The sequence below is a fragment of the Onychomys torridus genome, chromosome 10 (assembly GCF_903995425.1).
Source record: "Onychomys torridus chromosome 10, mOncTor1.1, whole genome shotgun sequence".
Lineage (NCBI taxonomy): Eukaryota > Metazoa > Chordata > Mammalia > Rodentia > Cricetidae > Onychomys > Onychomys torridus.
The window spans coordinates 85,581,455-85,598,228 of record NC_050452.1 but is presented as its reverse complement, the minus strand read 5'-3'; the positions used below and the strand labels follow the sequence as shown (position 1 = coordinate 85,598,228).

The window sequence follows — 16,774 nt, the reverse complement described above, 5'->3', positions numbered from 1 at the left end:
CTATCAGTCTGAAGATTTGTAGAGCTAAGAAGTGAAGTAGCTGCTGCTCTACTCCAATCTTTCAGCTTTTACCCCCAATATCTGACTCTGGTAATTGATTGTTAAGACTAATTAGGATCCTGCTTCAGTAAAATTAGGTTTACTAACAATTATTTTTAAACAAACTTTTTTATTACTATTTTTGTCCAAAGAACTGCAGGCAACAGAAGCAGTGATAAAAGAGTGAATGCTTCTTTTTGTGGAGAGATGTGAAAAACTAAGTACCCCAGACAGAGAACTATGGTGATGTTTTATTTGTACTGAAATGTGATTTTATTTGTATGTTAATAAATAAAGTTGCCTAGGGGTCAGAGCTAATAGCAAGCCATAGCAGAAGCTGGGCGGTGGTGGCACACACCTTTAATCCAGATCACATGACAGGCAGATCTCTGTGCATTCAAGGATACAACCAGCATGGAGACACACGCCTTTAATCTCAATACCAACCATAGAAGACCTGGAGGTCTGTACAGACAGGCAGTGACGAGGAGATCATGTGGTTGGGTTTTACAACCAATGAGAAGGCAGAACAGAAAGTCTATAAAAAAGACAAACACACAGGAAGTAGGTCTCTTGCTGAGGGAAGGACAGGAGTGGCAGTGAAGGGTAAGGTTTTTAGCTCTTAGCTATTACTCTGACCTCTTGGGCTTTCGTCTCTGCATTGGCTCTCTGTTTCTTAGTTAACAAGATGGTTACATCTACAGAGAACTGGCAACAGACCTAAGTAAGGATACCACTGAGTTTTAACTTTATAGTCCAGTGAGTTTTTGAGGACCTAGAGGGGTGTGGATGAGGGGTTACTGAATGACTCAGACAACTCTATCACCAAAAGCCCATCTAGCAGGAATGATGACTCACAAAAACTGTAACCTGGAGCACACTGCATAATTTGAAAGCAGCTCAACAGGTTAGAGCATCTTTCCAGGCAGCTCGCTTTGTCTTGGGAGTCCCTCTGCAGCTTTTATACACCAGTGGCCAGACTGGCCTGATGGTGCTGCTCAGTTTCAGGGACCTCCTGAAGCTTTTGAGTTTTTTACTTCCTGAGCTTAATGTACTTCCCTGCAGGTTAGAATGTTTCACTTCCCTTTAGCCTGTGTCTTATATAAGAGGGAATGTTTTATATTGGAGGAAATTACTACCCAGACTTAAAAATTAAGAACAAGACGAAGATATTCCCACTTACAGCTTCTGTCTAACATTGAGTTATTGTTCTATCTAGTACAAACAAGTAAAGAGAAGCAGTGAGGTATATATCCATGCTGGAGAGGAAAAAGTAAAACTGACTTCATTTTCAGACAACATGGTCATCTGTGCCAACAATGACACTAGTGAAATTGACACTAAAAATCAAATTGATTTCATAATTTAATCTTTAAGGCTCACAGAATATATAATCATTATAATAACATAACCATTGTGGGAGGGCTACCTATCACCCTGAAATTTCCCAAGAGTGCTCTTGAGTAGGAGCAGCAGGAAATATTAGAAGGATTTAGAGTGTGGAGAAACAGATAGAAAATACAGGATAGCCTCAAGAGTGCCTGGAACCTATTCTGGGCCCTGACTGTCTCTGCCCTAGGGTATTTATATAAATGCCAAGGTGTAGAGCAAAAGACCTCCCCCCAGCACAGCCAAGTGCAGACCATCTCAGACACCTGTACTCTGCCCCATGGTCCAATCATCCTCTCTATGCAGACCTGGTGGGTAAAGCCCACCAGGAAACTGAAAATGGGCTCCCACAAACCATGAATAACTATGTACTCAAACCATCTACCCAAGACATATATTATTCTAAGTAATTTGTATCTAGTATGCATGTGATTCTCTTACTTTATCCACATGACTTAAAACCATTGCAGTGTTTGATTTGTATTTTGTATTTCATGAGTCCACAATGCAAAGAAAAATGAAAAAATAAAGGGTTTGGAAGATTAGAAGAATTAGAAGACTGCTAAGAGGGTGGGAATAATGATTTCCTTTGAGAGATGCTTTATCTACATAATTTTTACAGTTTCAAGGGTAATGAACATAATATGGGTTTTTACCATTTTGAAGTATAAATATAAATTTGAACTTGAGTAGTAGTGATAAAGGACTTCCTATTTTTATTTCTGTGCTTTCTGAATTATATCTCTGTTATGTGTGTACATTTCTATAATATTTATTATTGAATTTTCAGACACAGCAAATGGATTTATTAGATATTATAATGAGAAGTCATAGTGTACAGTGATTTGAAAGGGTAAAAACAAACTTCCCCCATTACTGCCTGTGGAGATGTTAGCTATCAATTGAAAAGCTAATTTACTGTGCATATGTAATGCATTTTAACTTATGGAGTATGTGTCAAAATGTTCACAAGTATTTTAGATATGACCAACAGTAAGAAATTTATATTCTACTGGTGCTATTGAAGGACTAACCATGCAAAACCTCAGTATATTAAAAGAACAGCCCCTACTGTTATTATACCCCATGAGTCTGTGGTTTGGCAGGAGATCGCAGTCTAGGCTGTCCTCAGTTTATCTCAGATTGATTCATTCATATATTGACAAGTTGATTGGCTTGTTTTTCCATTTGTGAGTCAGCTCTGGCCAAGAGCTGTTTGAAGCATCGAATCTACACATGTCCCATCCTGGTCATGGGCCTAGTGCACGTACAAATGTGAACTTCCTCCTTGTGTACGTACAAATGTGAACTTCCTCCTCATGAACGTACAAATGTGACCTTCCTCCTTGTGTATGTACAAATGTGACCTTCCTCCTTGTGTACGTACAAATGTGACCTTCCTCCTTGTGTACATACAAATGTGACCTTCCTCCTTGTGTATGTACAAATGTGACCTTCCTCCTTGTGTATGTACAAATGTGACCTTCCTCCTCATGTACATACAAATGTGACCTTCCTCCTAGTGTACATACAAATGTGACCTTCCTCATGGTGATGACAGAAGCACCAGAGACCAAGTGGGGAAATGCAGGGTCACTGGGAGCAGGCACTGCAATTTCTGTCCTATCTTCTACTCCACACTGACTGCTAGAGCCAGGTCCAGATTCAGAGTGGACGTTTTCCCTCTTGAATGAAAGGCGCTGCCATGTCCCTTGGCAGGAATCTGAGTGTGTTAGACAGGAATAATTAAGCCTCTAATGAAACATGCAATGCATTATGTTTCCTAATCCATATATAAGACAGTTTTTAATCAGAGAATACATACCTTTATTGTATGTGTTGTTTTTTAGTATATGCTACGCTATGCTATACTGTTAGTCTTTTAAAAAACTGATGGCCTTGAGAGCTTGTTTGGAGGTTCTAGCAGGGGAGCACAGCTACTCGTATACCCTTGACTGAAGACTGGTTCTCCTCTATTCGGGGAAGGTCGTCCTCTTCGACCGAGCGCACAGCTTCGGGAGGGACGCACATGGAGTGGTGAGGGAGGAAGGGGACACCCGCCTAGCCAGCCAGATCAGCCGAATCAACCCTGGCAATCAATGGGGTGACAGATGTCGCAGCCAGATTGGAGTCTTGGCCCTGGAGGAGATGGGAATGGAGGGGAGGGGCTGGGGGGGAGGTGGGGGCGGGGGCGGGAAGGGGGAGGACAGGGGAACCCATGGCTGATGTGTAAAATTAAAACACAGATATAATAAATCTAAAAAAAAAAAAGGAGAAAAAAAACCTGATGGCTTCCAGATGGATTGTTTTATGAATTATTTCATTTTCGGCTGCCATAATAAGGTATCTGATGGTAGATACTTTATGAACTAAACATACATTTTTCTCTATAGATTTGGAAACTGAAAGTCTTAGTTCAGCGTTGACACTGATGAAGACATCACTGCAGATGGTATAAAATGGTAAAATCATGTGAAAAAAATCTGATGAAGGGACAAGAAAATGAGAGATTAAATGGTCGTTCTTGCTCCTTTTCTAACCATTCCCTCTCATAGGAACCAAATAGAGTCCTGAATGACTGCATTAATCTCGATCAATTACTTTCTACTAGTATCCACCTCAGAACAAACTTCTAGTCTGTGAACCCTTGGGGGACACCCTCAAACCATAGCCCAACCCTCTTCCAAAATTTATTGTATTTTTTTGAAAGTAGTAGAAACCAATGTTTAACCTACTTGAAGTCTCCTTTTGTTCTCAAGATTGCCTCTAAGTATCAAGACATGGTGGAGACATTTAGTGTTCACGAATGTGTTTATAAACACACATCCAGCAGGAAAGGCATCACCTCTCCTGTTCATTGACTAGCTCGCTGTACATGTGTCTGTTGGCATGCTCCTCATTTCTGTTGTCATGGCATCTTCCTCTTCAGTTGCTTTAAGTTTCCTACTAATCCTACAACAACCTGAGGTATGCTGGGACCCTCTACTAATCCTACAACACCCTAAGGTATGCTGGGACCCTCTACTAATCCAACAACACCCTAAGGTGTGCTGGGACCCTCTACTAATCCTACAACAACCTGAGGTGTGCTGGGACCCTCTACTAATCCTACAACATCCTGAGGTGTGCTGGGACCCTCTACTAATCCAACAACAACCTGAGGTATGCTGGGACCCTCTACTAATCCTACAACAACCTGAGGTATGCTGGGACCCTCTACTAATCCTACAACAACCTAAGGTATGCTGGGACCCTCTACTAATCCTACAACAACCTGAGGTGTGCTGGGACCCTCTACTAATCCTACAACATCCTGAGGTGTACTGGGGCCCTCTACTAATCCTACAACATCCTGAGGTGTGCTGGGACCCTCTACTAATCCTACAACAACCTGAGGTGTGCTGGGACCCTCTACTAATCCAACAACACCCTAAGGTATGCTGGGACCCTCTACTAATCCTACAACATCCTGAGGTGTACTGGGGCCCTCTACTAATCCTACAACAACCTGAGGTGTGCTGGAACCCTCTACTAATCCTACAACACCCTCTGGAAGTACCTAAGGCAGATGTCTAAGCTGGCTTTCTAGCCTTTAAATTGTTAGAAATCATGCCACTTTCTTAACCTCTACAGAGACAGAAATGGTGTCTTGGCTTTCCTATTTCCCAGATGAAGTTCTGCAGTCTTGCTAGCTCTCTCAGATATCCCAGGTTCACTGGCCTTTCCCTAAGAACCTCCAAGGTTTAAGATTTCACCTCTTCTCTTATTCTATTTTGTTCCTATTTACCCTTTCTGATTTCTGGTTTGGGGTGAGTCTTTCACTCCATGACTTTTAAAATTCTGAGTCTAGGTAATGAGTTCTTTGTTCTCTTTTTTGTTTATATTGCTTGCATGAGCTGTAGAGCATGGAATGTGTGGCTGCTGGCTAAATTATTAAAGAAGGAAGACCAAGGAAATGTCTAAGGCCGCATGTGAAAGAGCTCACTGGATTATAAAACTAGTTTGTTCCTAAGTATCTCCTTTATTCTAATGCACCAATGAGATTATCTGGTCTTTGGAAGTTAAGTCTCTAAAATCAGGAGATGTGACTGCTTGGCTTTCATATTGGACTGGGATGCACCTGGGGCTTTGGGAGGGTTGTTGTCCTATTCTAGTCCATCTTTCCTTTCAGTTCATACAGTTAGCTCCCTTAGCTGTTTTATAATCTTAGCCCAGTAAGCATTTCCTTTTAAAGAAAAATTTCAAGGGGTGGACAGATGGCTCAGTGGCTAAGAACACTGGCTGCTCTTTCCCTGAACCAGCAGCCACATGGTGGCCCACAACCATCTGTAACTCCAGTTTCAGGGGGTCTGATGTTGTCTTTTGGCCTCTACTGATGGTGCACACATGTGGCACACAAACATTTATTCAGAGAGCACACCAATACTCAGAAAATTAAAAAGTATAAATCTTAAAAACAATTAAAGAAAATATTTAGTGGCTGGAAAATCATCTCAGAAAAATATTTGCCTTAGACCATGAGGTTCTGGTTTCATCTCCAGAACCATATAGTCCTACACTGTGAAGGTGGAGAAGGGCAGATCCTACTTCACCAAGTCTAAGCCAGTGAGAGATTGTGTCTCAAACAAATGTTGACTAGTACCTGAGGAATGACACCTGAAATTTTCCTCTGTCCTCTATGTGTGTGACACTGTGCATATTTGCACACACATGTGCACAAACACACATGCACAGAATAAAGAGTTTGCAGTATTTGAAACCCATCCCACTTGACTTCTGTGTTCTATATGCAGCATGGTATTATACATTAGATAGTGAGCTCACCAGCCTCCAAGCTATGTCCATATCCAAATCCACAAATTCAGCAATATCCTTTTGTAGAGAGCAGGATTTGCTTATAGGAAGAAAAGAGAAGCATGCATCTCATTGGCTTTTCAGAAAAATTGAGGCAGACGCTAATGGGACTCCTTAATAGTTGCCCTATGAATTTTAAATCCCACCAAAATTCTGTGTTTCAAGCTGATGAAATCTAGTACAGATCATGTGCTGGTATCCCCAGATGTTGCCTTATTGCAAATATGATTATCCTGACATATCATAGCCATACATATATCAGATAGGAACCAGAGAGCATAGAGAAAGAACAGCAAAAAGAACAGGATGTGCTGTGCGGCCGTCTTCTGACTCCTCATTTGTCAGCACTCCTTGAGACTTCCTAGAAATAATAGAAAGATACTTGGGGAGAAAATATTCTTACTGTTAATGGCGGTTCTATTCAACTGGTGTGTGATGGTTTCTGTAAGAATGACTCTACATGACTCTAGTGTTAAACTCTGAGTCCCAGGCTGGTGGTGCTAGTCTGGGAGGGTCTGGAAACTTGAAGAGGTGATGTCTAGCTAGAGGAAGTAACTTGTCAGTGGCCTCTTCCTTTTTCTTACTGTGCCTTCCGCCCGCATTGGCATTAGCAACTTTCTCTCTTGGCTCTCTGAGGGAATGACACTCTGGAAATTATGAGTGACAGATCATTCTCTCATTTCACATTCTTCTCTTGGATATTGTAGTATCAGCTCCACAAACAACTAAGACAGCTGGGCTGCATGTGTCCCTCATGTGACTGCCTCCAGAGCAAATAAGGCTTCAGGATGCTTCCTGATCTAGAAGGAAACATGCATTTATACACATTCCATTGCACTTACTCGTAGTGTTTAAGTAGGAGGCTGACTTCCAGCTGAAGGAGCCATCCACCTGAATAAGCATTTCCATGGTGCTAGTTTTATATCTGAATTAGAGTTCTGGTCCTGTTCCCAGCCTCACCTCTGACTCAACATTGTGAAACTAAGAAATCATTTAGCTTCTCAGAACCTCAAAATCTAGCTTCTGTGAATGAGGATAATGGGTAAACCTCTCTTGCTTCACTGAATTGTTGTGAAGTTTAATTAGGTCATGTTTCCAGAGCTCTTTGAACTCTACTAATTAAAGTGATGTATAAACACAGAGCTTCCTTTTATCAGGATACCTGGACTAAGCTGTTTAATAAAGACCTGGAGATGGCTGTAATAGGAGGAGCTCTAGGGAAGAGACTTTTTGTTGTACACAGTTCTGTCACGTGGTGTATGAAAATACCTACTTAGGACTGTGTTTAATGAGATGTAACTTCACATCTAAATCAGTGGTAAAGGCCATGCTTTACACTAAGGGGCATTCATACCTAACCACTGGTAAAGGCTATGCTTTATACCAAGGAGCATTCACACCTAACCAGTGGTAAAGGCCATGCTTTACACTAAGGGGCATTCATACCTAACCACTGGTAAAGGCCATGCTTTACACCAAGCAACACTTAGCTCCAGCAATGTGGAGTGGTGCCTGCAGCTTAGGTATTGTCAACCTATTTTATTCAGTACATTTTGCTTAAACAATAGTGGTGAGTTGATTTATTTTTCATGTAAAGAATCAAAGAATGACGCATTATAGCAATTGATTAGCTAGCAATAGTACTTAAATTAGTGCAACTGTATAACCAACCACTGATGGTATACTTTTCAATCAAACATAACTTCTCTCAAACATATTGTGTGAATAGGAAAACATACTGTTTATTATGAGAATATATTATTATTATTACTATTACATGATCATTTAAGTTAATTTTTAAAATCTACATTAATAAGGAATCTTTCCTTCTGCCAGAAATAAATTCATAGGTAGGTATATTAATTAGCCTGTAGAAAAATCCTGGGTGGTTTCCATAAGTCTGCCATGAGCTTTTGTGTATAAATATGTTTAAAATAAAAATTTTGGTGATAAGATTATAGGCATATAGCAACTCAATTTCATATTTGACTAAATGACTCAGAATTTTGATCTTTGTACACAGTTCTGTCGCGTGGTGTATGAAAATACCTACTTAGGACTGTGTTTAATGAGATGTAACTTCACATCTAAATCAGTGGTAAAGGCCATGCTTTACACTAAGGGGCATTCATACCTAACCACTGGTAAAGGCTATGCTTTATACCAAGGAGCATTCACACCTAACCAGTGGTAAAGTTAACTATCTTATTGGAAATGTAGACAACTGATAGGAGAATTCTGAAAACAGCTGCAAGCGTTTCCATGAAATCTGGTCTGTGGTGCATTGCACTGGGCTGCTTTTGTTGCAAATGCAGAAATGTATCTGCGATAGGTAAAAGATAACATAATAATAACTTGAACTGTTAGAAACTTCACATTCAGGGCATGGCTCATATTTTCTGAAATTTATGTTCTTTCTAATCTTTATCACTGTAAGAAAAGAACTGCAATGAAATTTCAGTCTTTGGACACTGACTTCTGACTGGTAGAGAGCCCCATAGTGAATCCCTGGGGCCTAGCATCTGACTAGATATTGTTATTTGAGGAAGAGTATTAGGAATTCTTTTAATTCTTTTACTGTAAAGATAACACAATGTAGATCTTAGACTGTAAGATGTATAGCTCGAAGGGGCGAAAGACAAAGTTTATGTTTGTTACTGTAAGGAAATGGACCAACAGGCTGCTTATGGCTCTGAGATTCTGAGTAGACCCACATCCTACCCTGTGGATGCTTACCAGGAAGGACAGATGGCTTAAGGACCAGTTTATTCTTTGTCAGCCATCATCCAGAGAAGGGATTAAAGAGGTTGATGTGAATGTTTGTGGGTACAGTTCCCCCCAAATTCTGCAATATTTTTATTTTAAAAGCTCTCTGGCATTCCTTTGTGAGCCTCACTTGGACTCATTGGGATGCAAAGGTTTGATTTTTAAATCAGTGTCAAGTTAGCTGTGATGGATGGTAGGCACAGAGGTTCAAACGTGATGGAGAGGATCAGCATTTATGCAAAGTCCCATCAGGACCACTGGGAACAAAAGGAGTCTGAATTTTTATAACCAGCATGAGATGGATGAGATGGAATACTCAAGATAAACAAAGCAGGCTTTACGGCTCACCGAATGGCAGCAAGACCAGGCAGAAGCCTCTGGTCCTTGGCAAGCCAGTTTTCCAGACTCAGGAAGCTCCTGGCCATGGTCCATGTTGCATACTGAGGAGGGACTCCAAGGTGAAGCTCACCCTAGGTTTGTCTCCTCAGTTGCCACTCCGATCTTTGCGTAGAAGCTCTATAGACACTGTTCCAAGAGAGATGAAGATTTGGTCTGGCTGTTCAGACACTGTCTCTTTATCTGAGGATGTCCCACTCTTAGGACTTTGTGAGAATTACAGATGGGAGGGTATAGGGCTGGGTTGGTCAAGCCCCTCTTGAGGGTACTTCTACAAGTAACTCTCCCAATTTCATCCTATGTCCTTCTGAACATTTCTATTGAAGAATAAAAAGGGTATACATTTTTCATTGCAGGATCTTTTATTATTCTTGAAATGTTTAAATTCAGTTCTGCCATCTTCCTTTGTGTGCCCACCTTTCATTCCTCTGTCTGGAATCATAGAGAGGAATTCTACCACTTATTCAGTTTAGCATGTTGAAGAGTTGTTATTGGGGGTGAATGCTGGAAGATCAGAGAAGCAGAATAAGCCACAGCTACCTCATCTTGCCAATTCCTCAGCTGATTCTGTTTCCCCAGACTGCAAGCTTCTGAGTCCTCATCCAAATGGGTCTCAGCTGAACTGTGATGCTCAAAGCCTAAAAGCTTAACCAGCCTCTAGTTCCTGGTCCTCACACCTTAAATACCTTTCTGCTTCCTGCCCTCACTTCCTGGGATTAAAGGCATGTGTCACCATGCCTGGCTGTTTCCAGTGTGTCTTTGAACTCACAGAGATCCAGACAGATCTCTGCCTCTGCAATGCTAAGATTAAAGGCATGTGCTACCACTGCCTAACCTCTATGCTTAATATTATGGCTGTTTTGTTCTCTAATCCCAGATAAGTTTATTATGGTGCACAATGTTTTGGGGAACACAATATCAACACAGAGTTGTTTACCACTTTAGTGGCAGTGGGAGCTGATCAAGGAGGCAGACTAAAGTCTCATGTAATTGCAAGCTTTACTCAGGGCATCAGACAATTTATACTCTGATGGTTAAGAGGAGTCACATGAGTAAAATGTACAATCACAAGAGCAAGCTGCATGTGGCAGAGAAGCTGTATATGGCAAAAATGTGATTTTCTATAGAGACATATAAACAAATAATGATAGCCAGCTGTAATGAATAATGAAGTAAACTCACTCCTGTCTGCTACACCTAGTAGGGGCATGAAAACACATTCCAAGAACAATTCCATGTTTTCAAGAAACTGAGGTCACAAGACTCTTGTTTTTTTTTAGAGTTTTTTCACAAGCACTCAGAATTCTCAGGCAATTCTGACAACGAACCTAGGGTGATGACTGCATTTTAACTAGTTTTGTGGCTTCTTCTTTTCTGAGAGGAGCAGCCTGCATATGCTCAGTCACTCTCCTCCATAGAAGCACCGACTGTGTAGTGTTCTGTGACTATCTTCTTCCTTCTCGGTGCTATAGGTTAGAGGTTCAAAGCAAGACAGTGAGTTTATAAGGAAGGTTATAAATCAACATATTGCTTCTTTATTAAGAAAACCTTCAGTAAAAATAGAGCTAAAATAATTAAGCAGTATGTTTAAGAACATAGCCATTTTACATTATAGCACCAACTCCTTTTATCTCACTGCAGACAATAAAGATTTGAGGTAAACAGTTGAGCCCTTCATACAATTCCAAGACACAGTCTCTCATCCTTTTCAAACTTCAGCTTCCTGAATTGCGGGAACATGGGCAATAGTAAAAGGTTTTTGAATGTGCAAGAACCAAAAGTGAATTCAAAATCAAATGTGTCAGAACTCTGAGCTGCTTTGCCGTGTTATATTGAGCAGCTTCACTGCAGCCTTGGTTCTCAACACACAATATGTACACTCTACTTTGTGCATGCTATCATGACAAAATGACAGTGAACTCTGCCTGAAACACCTCAGCTCCAATTCCAGACTGAGGCAAGTTATGAAATGTCATGTTTTTACTGTGATCACAAAGCTTTTTGCACTTACAGAAAAGAAGTGTTGGGCTGGTGGTGTGGGTCAGTTGAAAGAATACTTACCAAGTACACAAAGCCATGCACTCAATCTCTAATACCACATGAACCAGGCCTAGTAATGAGCATCTGTAACTCCAGAACTTGGGAGATGGAGGCAGGAGGATTGGGATTTCAAGGCCACCCTTGATTTTATAGTGAGTTTGAGGCCAATTTGAGGTGCATGAGACCCTGTCTCATAAGAAAGGAAGGGAGGGGAGGAGGAAAGGAAGGAAGGAAAGAAAGAAGGAAGGAAGGAAAGATAATGATTTATTTATATAAAAAAAAAGACTTTTAATATTGTCCAGCATGAAATTACCAAATTAGTATTTCTTTGGATTGTATTATATTAGAATGCTTGATTTTTAAAATTGCTGCTTAAGTTACATTAAAAATAAAACAAAACCAACCAAACAAAACCTGTTAACTAAACTTTGGCTTGGGATTAGGATAGAATTTTCATCACTTTCTGAAATGGTTCTAAACATGCTTCCACCATTTTTGTCCTATATATTTATGTGTGGTGGAATTCTCAGCACTGAAAAAAATATAAAATCAAAATACCAGGCCAAGCTTGGTGGCATATACCTTTAATCTCAACACTCAGGAAGCAGAGGCAGGAGGATTTCTGTGTGTTTTAAGCCAGCCTGGTCTTCAATGTGAGTTCCAAGACAGCCAGAACTACATAGTGAGACCCGGTCTCAAACAAATACCCTAAACAAAACAAATATATATATATGAGCTCTAAAGACTTTAAAATATGTTTTATATTCTGAAGTATTATATATTCAGCCAAGATTTCATTCTTTATGTAAAAATAAAAAAGTATATCCACCTTAGTAAGCAAAAATGCTTTCCTTCTTAAACAAAAGGCTAAAACTATATGTATACCAAAGAGTTCTTTTAGAATAAATTATTTAATGTCAGTAAATATTTGATCTGTGTGCCAATTTTATACTTATATTTCCAAGGTCATGTAAAAATTTCTCAGGCCATAAGGCATCATGGTTCTGCTGCAGTTAGAGAACAAACATCCATGTCCATGGTAGCTGCTACATCTGTGTTAGCACTGACCTTTTTATAGGCTAGAAAATTTCACCTATGCCAAGAACTATATATCACACGGTGACATTTAAGCCATTTGGTATAGCAGGAATCTTAAATGGTCTTATTAATAAAATCAAACCTGAGGCCTGTTATTGGGGTAAATGCTGAAAGATCAGAGCAGAACAAGCCACAGCTACCTCACCTTGCCAGTTCCTCAGTTGATCCTGTTTCTTCAGACTGGAAGCCTCTGAGTCCTCATCCAGAATGAATCTCAGCTGAACTGTGATGCTCAAAGTCTAAAAGCTTAACCAGCCAAATGCTTCTAGTTTCTGGTCTTCACGCCTTATATATCTTTCCGTTCTACCATCACTCCCTGGGATTAAATGCTCACTTTCTGGGATTAAAGGTGAGAGTCACCATCCTGGGCTGTTTCCAATGTGGCCTTGAACTCACAGAGATCCAAAGGGATTTCTGCCTCTAGAATGCTAGGATTAAAGGTGTGAATACCACCATTTTCTAGCTTCAGTATCTAGTGGCTTTTCTGTTCTCTGACCCCAGATGAGTTAGGGTGCATAATATTTTGGGGAACACAGTACCACCATAATTTGGAATGCCCACATAGGTAGTTGGGATGCTAAAAGAAAGCCTCTAACCACAGAACAGATAGGCTTTAAAAATAATGTTATATTAAATTTATTATATGGGAGCCACCTGCAAGGGACATACCAGATGAATGTGAATAAATCATCTATCCATAGCATCCACAAGAATACTGTCACAGAGTAAAGAATGTCACAGATTCTTTGATTCACCCAGAAGGGGCTCTTGAATCTGAATGGGCTCTGTCATTTCTTCACTAAAAGAATGCAAAAGAACTGAGGAACCATCTCAGGATCCAAGCCTCCAGGACTGGCAGCATCTGCCTTCTGTCTTCTGCATGGTTGGCAGTCAGCTTCCAGAGATCCCAAGCTACAGAATGCACACACTGTGCTCCAGGAGGTGGTTGGGGTCTCCTGTTTAGGCTATTTCTAGAAGGAGTATTACTTTTAGGATTACCCCATGTACAGTTTTTACTTATATGACCTGGTGTACCACATTTAAGACATTTGGCACCACGGGGCCTTCTTTCACCTCTGGGATTTGTCTCTCCTATCCAAGCCTCATTACTGTGGTTAAGAGATTTAACCCCATTAGTATACTGAATCCATTCTTTCAAAGGAGCTGATCTGATCTTTAATGGTGTAAGTATTCTTTTGTATTCTGCATTAGCATTGTTGAATGCCAAGGACTCAGTTAATACTTTTCTTAATTCTTTATCTGATACAGCTTTTGTTCAGCCTTTGTAAAAAATCAGTGAAGGGTTCATGTGGTCCCTGAAATATCTTTGTGTATACCTCAGTTGCTTTTCCAGGTTCTGGAATTTTTTCCCAAGCATTTAGAGCTGCTGTACGGCATAGGGATATTGTATGCTCATCATAAATGGCTTGTACATTCCTGTCAGCGAAACATCCCTCACCAAGTATTTGATCTTGGGAGATCTCAAAACCTCTGAGTTTACCTTGTTGTTCTAAATTTCTTGCCTCTTCTCTCAACCAGCTTTTCCACTGTAACTGCTGGCTATATTCTAGAACAGCTGAAATTAACTGATGCCAGTCATCTGGAATGATTCTATGTGAGGTAGACCACGAATTTAACATCTGTTTTACATATGTGGAGTGTATCCCATATGTAACTACTGCTTCCTTTATATTTTTAAAGTCCCTTGTTGAAATTGGTTGTAATGTATATGTTGTATATGGCTTGGAGTGTGTGTCATCTGCTGGCTTCTCATGGATGATAACAGGATAAGCCAGTGTATGAGAGCCATTTGAAGATGTTACAACCTTATGGTCTTGCCCTTCTGCTTATTAGGTCCCTTGTTATGTTTATTGAGAGTTTCCTCCAGGGCTTGTAAACGAGCACCTAGGGTCTGTTCCAGGGAGTAAACCTCCTCTCTTGTAAGGGATTCCAGATTTTTCATGGAATCATGGAAGTTTTTATGTTCTTTTGAAACACATGATTCCATGGACCTTATCTTATCAAGTAATGATAATTTTTTTCCCTTATATATTGTCTGAGTAGCTATAACTTTATTCTGGAGAGTTAGTGTTCTATCCATTAAATATTCATATTTATTATCAATAAAAGCAATTTTGGGTACAAGCTTGTTTTGTAAATTCTGGTTAGCAGATTCCAGAGAGAGAATCTTTTTATGTAAGTCCTGGCCAGCAGATTCCAGAGAAAGAATCTTTTTTTGTAAGCCTTTATTGCTATCTTTTAAAACCTGTAATTCCTGGTTAGCAGATTCCAGAAAGAGAATCTTTTTATGAAAGTCCTGGCCAGCAGATTCCAGAGAAAGAATCTTTTTTTGTAAGCCTTCATTGCTAACTTTTAAAACCTGTAAATCCTGGTTAGCAGATTCCAGAAAGAGAATTTTTTTCTGTAAGGCTTCATTGCTATCTTTTAAAGCCTGTATCAGTCCCAATAATGACTCATCTTTGTTCTTATTATTAAACCAGTGTTTGAACATTGTGTGAATTATTACAATGAATGTCAAAATGGTACAGGCCAGATATGTCTTAGGGAGGTCGTATATTTCCAGGAAAATGTCATTCATCATACAGGCAAAAAGGTTTTTAAATTCTTGTGAGGTAATTTTGTTAGCCATATTACAAGAATTACTCAAAATTTGTTAGTCAATTTTAAGGTGTAAAATTATCAAGTACTTTTACTTGAAATAAGCTTACGTTTCCGTGGTTTTGGGTGGTGCAGTAGCACTTTTCAGCCAGCAGGAGGCGTTGGTATAGCTCCAAAGCAGGGCCTGCTGGCGACCTTGGCTGCAGCTGAAGGCAGGAGCCAAGATGGCAGGGAGCCCGCACTCAGGGAGGAGTGGGAACGCCTCACTCACAGCGGTTTTTGCTGGTCTAGGGGCTAAGCCAGGGAACTGAGACCAGACTAGCTGCTCCCTTTTTCGGGAATGGAACCGTGTAGGCGTCCCCTGGTTAAATGGAATTTTGCAGGCCGGTTTAGGTACCCGCCAGCTGGGGAGGAGGCTGAGGGAGGGAGCTGCCTGGGCCTTTGGAATTTGCCCCACATTGGGCGCCAGATATTGGTGAAATTATTAAGGCCACTCTATGTAGTTAAAAGGGAAGTTTATTTTGTGGGGTAACTTACAAATGAAGGGGTAGGTTGCAGGGTCTGGCAAAGGTATAGCGCAGTCTGGCGGTGTTCTCTGGAGAACTCTGCTCGGTCTACCTCCAGCATCCAGGGTCCTGGAACCAAAAGAGAGACCTTCTGATCCTTGGTCTTCTGCTTCCTCCTCCACCCTGCCTTGTGGGCGTGACCATTACCAAAGCCTCAATGGGGGTTGGAACTTCCAGGCCAATGCTGGGATGGCTATCCACTACAGTGCTCCAGTGGCAGCCCTCCCTGAGGTCCTAAGCCACCCTCAGTATCAGCTGCAGCCATGAGTGAGACACTTCAGACCCACACTAGTTATAACTTCAGTCAGAATTTATTTAATCCTGGTTACAAAACTATCTAAGTCTGATGTATCCAACTGGACTCAGTCAACACACACACAACAAGAGACATAATAATAAAGTTTATGTCAATGCAATGTTCAAGCTCAATAGATGCTCATTAAAAAAAAAAACTGCAATGTTATCCACTGTTAGCCAGTACTGCCATGTTTGAAACAAAATCTAAAACAATTCTAGATCACAGACAGTGGCATGTTATCTCTATAGATCTCTCTTTCAACCAGAATGGAGTAAAAATGAGGACAGCTACTATAGCTTATGTGTTTCAGATCCTATGTAGACATGGGAATCAAAGGAAACAAGAAAACACCAAAAGGTGACGTGTCTGCATAGAGCTGGTGGATGCCATGGCAATACTGCTTATCACGCACTGGAGAGTACTGATTATGGCTACCACAGCTTTCCTTCCCCTTCCATTTCCTCCTTCCCTATTCCCAAGTTGCTATCACTCCACTCTGAGCAGCAGGAGCCTGTCTCATCCCTATGACCCCATGTTAGACAAAAGGATGCTGTACACACAGATGCTCACGGGGAGAGGTCAGGTAAGCAATCTGTGAGGAGAGAGAGCAGCTCCAGGCAGTTGCTCCTAAGAGTCCGATGCCCTTCCTTAGCTGTCTTTTGGCCTCCCACCTGATGACCAATAATCAGAGTGAAGTTAGTCTCTTACG

At 40.7% G+C, this 16,774-nt stretch overlaps 1 protein-coding gene across 5 annotated transcripts in view; it reads left to right on the top strand.

Annotated features, from left to right (window-relative positions):
- The window catches only part of Mthfd2l (methylenetetrahydrofolate dehydrogenase (NADP+ dependent) 2 like), a 109,115-nt gene that overhangs the window by 68,265 nt on the left and 24,076 nt on the right, over positions 1-16,774 (top strand). The window lies entirely within an intron of this gene.